Raw genomic sequence first — 9,058 nt, 5'->3', positions numbered from 1 at the left:
TGACCAAAACAAAACAATAGGCATATTTTTGTCATAAACGTCTACGACCTTCTCACAGAGAAGGTCGCTATAGTCAGTTAACGACCGCCAGCTTTTGACCTTCTCTTTTTGGTCACAAAAAGGTCGCAAATGAAAAACCATGACCTTTCAGTGACCAATAGTCAAGGTCACAAGTTGACATATTTCTTATAGTGGCACTGGTTTATAAGCCCCAGTGCGGTAGCTCTCTCGAGCTCCTCTCCAAAGCAGGCCTACTGGGCCTACCTATTATATGCTGCCCTATGGGCCTACTGTGCCTTTGTGGGCCTGCATCCTGGCCCAACAAAATGTTGTGTTTCTAGTCGTATGCAGGCCGCTCAGGCCCATTAGGTGGAATTTTTTATTTTCTTAAAAATTTTTTGCTTTAATTTTTTTGCTTTATTTATTTTTGTTTTATTTATTTTTGCTATATATAGAGTTTCTTTGTGAATATTTTTGCTTTAGGTTAGTGCCGGTAGTTTTCAAATTTGAATAGTTTAAGTTTTGAATTATTTGAAATTTGTGTGAATCACTAGTTTTTCAGTGATTCTTTTTTCTTATGTTTAATATTATTAGTGTGTTTTATCCAATATTTTAAATAGCGCGCTACAAAATATAGCGAGGCCCTTCTCTAAATGCTACACAAGTTATAGCATGCTAATAGCGTGCTATATTTCAAAATAGCGTTTGCAAAAAAAATTAAATATATCTAGAAATAAAGTATTTAAGCAACTAAATTTTTCATCGGAGCAAGCAATATATGCATCTGATCAAAGGAGTGAGAAAGCTAGTTGGAGAATCTGATAAAAGGAGTGAGAAAGCTAGTGGTCGTGGGTTGGTTTTGGCCTGCTAGGCCTGCTGGGATGTGCTTATTTCAGTTTTGCATGGTCTGCATGTTATAACGTTACAATGTTACAATGTTATAGCGTGTGTAGCACGCTAATTACACGATTAGCGCCGTAGCGTCCGATTTTGCCAAAACGTAACGTCTCCCTTCCAAATATGCTATAACCGCGTTATAACGGTGAAATAGCGTGCTATTTAAAATATTGGTTTTATCATTATAGATCAGTTTCTTATGTTTAACTTAACTTTAAAATTTGTTTGCACATAAAATTTCTTCGCGTTCCAAATGCCAAAACACATAACTACCCTAACTATTCCAGAGATTCCCTCTCCTGGGTGTGAAACACAGAAGAAAGTGATGATAGTGAACCCGATCACATCCCAGATCTTTGGGTGTGAAACTTTTTCTTCGCGTGTGTCCCTTTGCACCATAGCCATGGAAAATCTTCATCATTTAACTGGATGCTTGGGTCAATATTCACTGTGAATGGAGCAATTTCATCAAACTTTTCATAATCTTCTGACATGTCTGTCTTGTCATCCACTCCCATGGTGTTTCTTTTCCCTGAAAGAACTATGTGGCGCTTTGGCTCGTAGTATGATCCATTCACTTCCTTATCTTTTCTTTTTCTTGACCTGGTAGACATGTCTTTCACATAAAAAACCTACACCACATCATTGGCTAGGACGAATGGTTCGTCTGCATACAAAAGATTGTTGAGATCCACTGTTGTCATTCCGTACTGCGGATCTTCCGTTACCCCGCCTCATGTCATATTGACCCATTTGCACAGAAATGAAGGGACCTTCAAACCACCTCCATAGTTAAGTTCCCATATGTTCTCTATGTAACCATAATGTGTTTCCTTTCCCTTGTTGGTTGTTGCATCGTAGCGGACACCACTGTTTTGGTTGGTGCTCTTCTTATCTTGGGCGATCGTGTAAAATGTATTCCCATTTATCTGGTACCCTTTAAAAGTCATTATATTCAGAGATGGTAACTGGGACAGCGAGTACAAGTCATCTTCAATATCGCCATCATGCATGGCACGTTTCTGTAACCAACCGGCGAAAGTCCTCGTTTGTTCACATGTAATCCAGTCGTCAGACTTCTCCGGGTGTTTGGAGTGTAGAAAATTCTTGTGTTCCTCCATATACGGAGCCACCAGGGCGGAATTCTGTAGAACTGTGTATTGTGCTTCAGTGAGAGAATGCCCGTCCATACATATTATTTGATCACCTCCTAGCGTGCCTTTTCCATTCAGTCTGCCCTTATGCCGCGATTCAGGAACACCAATCGGCTTAAGGTCAGGAATAAAGTCAATACAAAACTCAACGACCTCCTCATTTTCATGGCCCTTCGCGATGCTTCCTTCTGGCCTAGCACGATTATGAACATATTTCTTCAAGACTCCCATGAACCTCTCAAAGGGGAACATATTGTGTAGAAATACAGGACCCAAAACGTTAATCTCTTCGCAAAGGTGAACTAGGACGTGCGTCATGATGTTGTAGAAGGATGGTGGGAACACCAACTCGAAACTGACAAGACATTGCACCAAATCATTCTGTAACCTTGGTATGATTTCTAGATCGATTACCTTCTGAGAGAATGCATTGAGGAATGCACATAGCTTCACAATGGCTAATCGAACATTTTCCGATAGAAGCCCCCTCAATGCAACCGGAAGCAGTTGCGTCATAATCACGTGGCAGTCATGAGACTTTAGGTCCTGGAACTTTTTCTCTGCCATATTTATTATTCCCTTTATATTCGACGAGAAGCCAGACGGTACCTTCATGCTAAGAAGGCATTCAAAGAAGATTTCCTTCTCTTCTTTTGTAAGAGCGTAGCTGGCCTGACCCTAATGTATGCCGTCTTTTTTGTGCATACATTGCTGGTCCTCCCGTGCCTCTGGTGTATCTTTTGTCTTCCCATACACGCCCAAGAAGTCAAGCAGGGTCACGCAAAGATTCTTCGTCACGTGTATCTCGTCGATTGCGGAGCGGACCTCTAGGTCTTTCCAATATGGTAGGTCCCAAAATATAGATTTCTTCTTCCACATGGGTGCGCGTCCGTCAGCGTCCTTCAAAACAGGTTGTCCGCCAGGACCCTTTCCAAAGATTACCTTCAAATCATTGACCATATCATGTACATCAGCACCAGTACGGTGGCGAGGCTTCGTCCAGTGATCCGCCTCACTTTTGAAATGCTTGCCTTTCTTTCTTACGGGATGCCTGCTCGGAAGAAATCGACGATGTCCCAGGTACACATTCTTCCTACAACTCTCCAAATATATACTGTCGGTATCATCCAAACAGTGCGTGCATCCGCGGTATCCCTTGTTTGTCTGTCCTGAAAGGTTACTAAGAGCAGGCCAATCATTGATGGTCACGAACAGCAATGCCTTTAGGTCAAATTCTTCCTGTCCGTGCTCATCTCACGCACGTACACCTATTCAATTCCATAGCTGTAATAGTTATTCAACTAATTGCCTTAGGTACACATCAATGTCGTTGTCGGGTTGCTTAGGGCCTTGGATGAGCACTGGCATCATAATGAACTTCCGCTTCATGCACAATCAAGGAGGAAGGTTATACAAACATAGAGTCATAGGCCACGTGCTATGGTTGTTGCTCTGCTCCCCAAAAGGATTAATGCCATCTGCGCTTAGACCAAACCATACGTTCCTTGGGTCACCTGCAAACTCCTCCCTGTACTTTCTCTCGATTTTTCTCCACCTCGAACCATCAGCGGGTACTCTCAACTTTCCGTCTTTCTCACGGTCCCAAAATAGCGCATAACCTTCGCATGCTCTTTGTTTTGGAACAAATGTTTCAACCGTGGTATTATAGGAGCATACCACATCACCTTGGCAGGAATCTTCTTCCTGGGGAGCTCGCCGTCGACATCATCAGGGTCATCACGACTGATCTTATAACGCAATGCACCGCATACCGGGCAAGCGTTCAAATCCTCGTACTCACCGCGGTAGAGGATGCAGTCATTAGGGCATGCATGTATCTTCTGCACCTCTAACCCTAGAGGGCAGATAGCCTTCTTTGCTTCATACGTACTCTCGGGCAATTCATTGTCCTTTGGAAGCATATTCTTTATCATTACCAACAATTTTCCAAATCCCTTGTCAGATACACCATTCTCTGCCTTCCATTGCAGCAATTCCGGTGTGCTGCCCAACTTTTTTTTGTCAGTATCGCAATTCGGGTACAACAATTTCTTGTGATCCTCTAACATGCGCTCCAACTTCTTCCTCTCCAAATCACTTGCCCAGTTTCTCTTTGCATTGGCAATGGCCCGACCTAGATCATCAGCGGGCTCATCTAATGCCTCTTCTTCAGCTTCTTCCTACATTGCCGGCTTAGCTTCTTCCCCCATTGTTGTATCATCGTATTCAGGGAACCAATGGCTAGGATAGATGTAGTCGTCCTCTTCTTCTTCATTGTCTTCCATCATAATCCCTCTTTTCCCGTGCTTGGCCCAAACATTATAGTGGGGCATGAAACTGGACTCAAATAGGTGGACGTGAATGGTTCTTGACGTAGAGTAATTGTGACCATTCTTATAGCCAGCACATGGACAAGGCATAAAACCATCCGCCCGCTTGTTTGCCTCAGCGGAAAGCAGAAAAGTATGCACACCATTAATGAAATCGGGAGAGCATCGGTCATCATACATCCATTGTCGGCTCATCTTCATTACACAACACTGAATAGACCAAATTAATACAAGTTCATACATAAAGTTCATATACAACACTTAATTAAATGCAACATACAAATAACTCTCTAGCTAAAGAATTTAAATGCAACAACAAATGTGATCAAGATCGCAACTAAGGTAACAATTGATCCAACAGCATAATGATACCAAGCCACACTATCAATGGCATATTTTCTAATCTTTCTAATCTTCAACCGCATTTTCTCCATCTTGATCTTGTGATCATCGATGACATCGACAACATGCAACTCCAATTCCATCTTCTCCCCCTCAATTCTTTTCAATTTTCTTTCAAATACTTGTTTTCTCTTTCAACTAAATTTAACATCTCGACAATAGGGTCGGTTGGAATTTCCAGTTCACATACCTCCTAGATAAAAATATCTATGTCAACTTGATGGGCATAATTTGTCAGAAACACGAAATGCAACAACTAGTTTTAAAAGAGAATATACCACATATGAATCATAACAAGGACGAGGGCCGACGGGGACGGATATCAAAACCATGGCACTATGTATAACAAACAACGTACGGGTAAGATAATTATATAAGTAACTATATATCCAAATCACACAAACATCAATTTGGTAATGTAAAACATTCATGAACAAGAGCCTCACCACAAGGTGGTGCCGGCGACGGGACGGTGCGGGCGATCGACGGTGGTTACGACAGAGATTTAGAAGGCACTAAGTAAACAACACCTACATATGCAAACTAAGTGTTATTTTTGACCTCAAATTGCATATAAATCAAATAGTAGCACATATAATTCCTCCCAAATTACTAAAATAACAAATTAATCACTATACAAAGCATTGCAAGAGCTACTCTAGCAATGAGAGATGAAAGGACAAAGTTGCTAACCTTTGTGATCATTTGAATGGATGGGGGCCTTCAAATATTGACAAATTTTGGGCAAAATTTGTGATGAGCTCGAGGAAGAGAGGGGAAGAACAGAGGAAGTGGGGGGAAAGGGGAAGAACAGAGCGAGCTCGGGTGGATGAAGGGTTTATGTACGATGACCTTTAATACCGGTTCGTGCCACGAACCGGTACTACAGGTGCTGGAGGGGCCCCAGACTGACAACATCCTACCACCACACACTTTAGTACCGGTTCGTGGCACGAACCGGTTCTAAAGGTTCGCCACGCACTAGTACTAATGAGAGCGGGGGGCTAGCCATTGGAACCGGCACTAATGGACACATTAGTGCCGGCTAAAAATCAAACCGGCACTAATGTGTCTCAGATTTGACCCTTTTTCTACTAATGTATCAGCTATGGACCCATAGGTCTGTCGTAAACTACTCACACATCATCGGAGGGGTAGCAAGGTTGATGTAGACCCCCTCTGTGATTAAATCCCCCTCCGGCAGATCGCCAGAAAATGCCCCAAGATGGGATCTCATAGTTCTGGGACTTGCGGCGGCTGAAAAGTATTTTTGTGCACACTTCTTACGCTGGGGAATATTTGAGAATATATAGGCCAAGAAATAGGGTTGGCAGACTCTAGAGGGACCTACAAGCTAGGGGGGCGCCCTGCCCCCCCCCCCCCCCCAGGGCACACTCATGTGGCTTGTGGCCACCTTGGGAACCTTCCGGCCTTCTCTCCGAGCTTGTAGGTTTCTTTTGGTCCAAGAAAAATCTCCATAAAGTTTTATTCTGTTTGGATTCCGTTTGATATTCCTTTGTGAAAAAAGTCAAGAACAAGGAAAATCAGCAACTAACACTTGGCACTAGGTTTATAGGTTAGTCCAAAAATGATATAAAATAGTACCATAATGCATATAAAATAGCCTAGATGTATAATATAATAGCATGGAACAATAAAAAAATAGGCACGTTGGAGACGTATCACGTGACAAAGCAACCAATCTAGCACGAAAGCAAACAAAAGGAAAATGAAATAGCGAACGGAAAGGAGGGTGAACAAAAAGCAAAATATTTTTGTGTTTTTCTGAAAACTTTTAGAAGTGGGGGAGTGGAAAGCGAGAGGCAAATGGAAAATAATGTAAGTGCAAGAGATGAGAGTTTATGATAGGTACTTGGTAGGTTTGATGTATACCTCCCCGGCAACTACGCCAGAAATACTTCCTACTACTTCTTGAGCTTGCGTTGATTTTTTCCTTGAAGAGGAAAGGGTGATGCATCAAAGTAGAGATAAGTATTTCCATCAGTTAAGAACCAAGTTATCAACCAAGTACGAGGAACACCCAATTCTCCAACAGTGTGGACTGGTTAATGACACGTCGTATCCTTGTCCATACATGTTGTAGCACCTAAAATCCATCATAAAAATAGAATTCAGGATTGTGTATCTATGTTAAGACCTGGTATATCCTGCTGAAAGACACGGCGTCGAGAGTGGGCTGATAACCACAAGTGTAGGGGATAATTGTAGCCTCTTTCGATAAGTAAGAGTGTCGAATCCAACGAGGAGCTAAAGGTAGAAGAAATATTCTCCCAAGTCCTATCTGCCACTGATACGACTCTACGCATGCTTAGTGTTCGCTTTATCTAGAACAAGTATGAAACTAGAAGTACTTTGTAGGTGTTGTTGGATAGGTTTGCAAGATAATAAAGAGCACGTAAATAAAAAGGAGGGGCTGTTTAGATAAAGATGCAATAAAGTAAATATAGCGAGTGTGGAAAAGTGCTGGTAGGAGTTGTGAAATTGTCCCTAAGCAATTGACTATGTTACTAGACCGGTAATCACTATTGCAATTCTATTTGAGGGAGAGGCATAAGCTAACATACTTTCTCTTCTTGGATCATATGCACTTATGATTGAAACTTCTAGCAAGCATCCGCAACTACTAAAGATCATTAAGGTAAAACCCAACCATAGCATTAAAGTATCAAGTCCCCTTTATCCCATACGCAAACAACCTACTTACTCGGGTCTGTGCTTATGTCACTCACGCCACCCACCATAAGAAAATCATGAACATATTGCAAACCCTACAGCGGGAATCCCTCACGCTTGCGCGACACGGAGGGCACAATAGGACAGCACCAATAATAAAACATGCAACTCAAACCAATCATAGCAATTCATCAATCACCGATAGGACAACGAAAATCTACTCCGACATCATAGGATGGCAACACGTCATTGGATAATAATATGAAGCATAAAGCACCATGTTCAAGTAGACGGTACAGCGGGTTGCGGGAGAGTGGACCGCTGAATATAGATGGGGGAACATGATGGAGATGTTGGTGAGGATGATGGAGGTGTTGGTGTAGATCGTGGTGATGATGATGGCCCCCGACAGCGTTCCGGTGCCACCGGAAGCAAGGGGGAGAGAGCCCCCTTGTTCTCCTTCTTCCTTGACCTCCTCCCTAGATGGGAGAAGGGTTTCCCCTCTGGTCCATGGCTCCCATGGCGTAGGAGGGGCGAGAGCCCCTCTGAGATTGGATCTATCTCTCTGTCTCTCTTTGTTTCCGCGTTCCTAGATTCTGCCCCCTCACCGTTTCTTTTATATCCGGAGATCCGTAACTCCGATTCGGGTGAATCTTTTGCCCAGATTTTTCTCATAAAATTAGCTTTTTTGCGGCAAAAGAAGGGCATCAACTGCCTTACGGGTGGCCCACGAGGGTGCCAGGCGCGCCCAAGGGGGGGAGGGCGCGCCCCCCTGTCTCGGGGCCACCTCCGACACTGTTTCGCGTTGATTCTTCCTTCGGAAAATTCCAAATATTCCAAAATAATTCTCCGTCCGTTTTTATCCCGTTTGGACTCTGTTTGATATGGGGTTTCTGTGAAACATAAAACATGCAACAGACAGGAACTGGTACTGGGCACTGGATCAACATGTTAGTCCCAAAAATAATGTAAAAAGTTGCCAAAAGTATATGAAAGTTGAAGAATATTGACATGGAACAATCGAAAATTATAGATACGACGGAGACGTATCATGGGCGTACCTCATGTTTTCCTGTAAGCATTCTCCAGCATTACGAACATAGAGGAGTTGTACTAAATGCATCAGCACCATTCTTTTAATCACAGAACAACTTACCAGAATAACATAGTAATCCCCAAAAATAATTAAAAACCGTATTAATGAAATCCAACACTAGTAGCTGGTTGGGTCCAGATAGTAGTTGGGTGCCTCACCACGACCGCGACAGCGAGGTCGGGGAGCCAGGGGACGAGCCGGAGCTTGGTGAATCGACAACGACATTGTGAAGTCCGAGGCAGAGAATACCATTGATGGCGAGCTTAGTGTCGGCCTAGCAACGAACCATACCATAGAGAGTAAGGAGACGGTGATGGCGGGGCTCCTGGAGGCCTTCTCCCGCGACAACGACGACGACGATGGCCGCGGCAGCGGCGATGATGGGCGCGGTCACCACATCGAACTCCGATCTCAAATTCGAGCAGGTGAGGAGGGGAGCAATGGGGAAACAGGGGGCAGATGATAGTGGGCTAGGGTTTCGGGAG

Source organism: Triticum aestivum, chromosome 6B, assembly GCF_018294505.1.
Source record: "Triticum aestivum cultivar Chinese Spring chromosome 6B, IWGSC CS RefSeq v2.1, whole genome shotgun sequence".
Taxonomy (NCBI): Eukaryota; Viridiplantae; Streptophyta; class Magnoliopsida; order Poales; family Poaceae; genus Triticum; species Triticum aestivum.
This window is presented reverse-complemented; position numbering follows the sequence as displayed.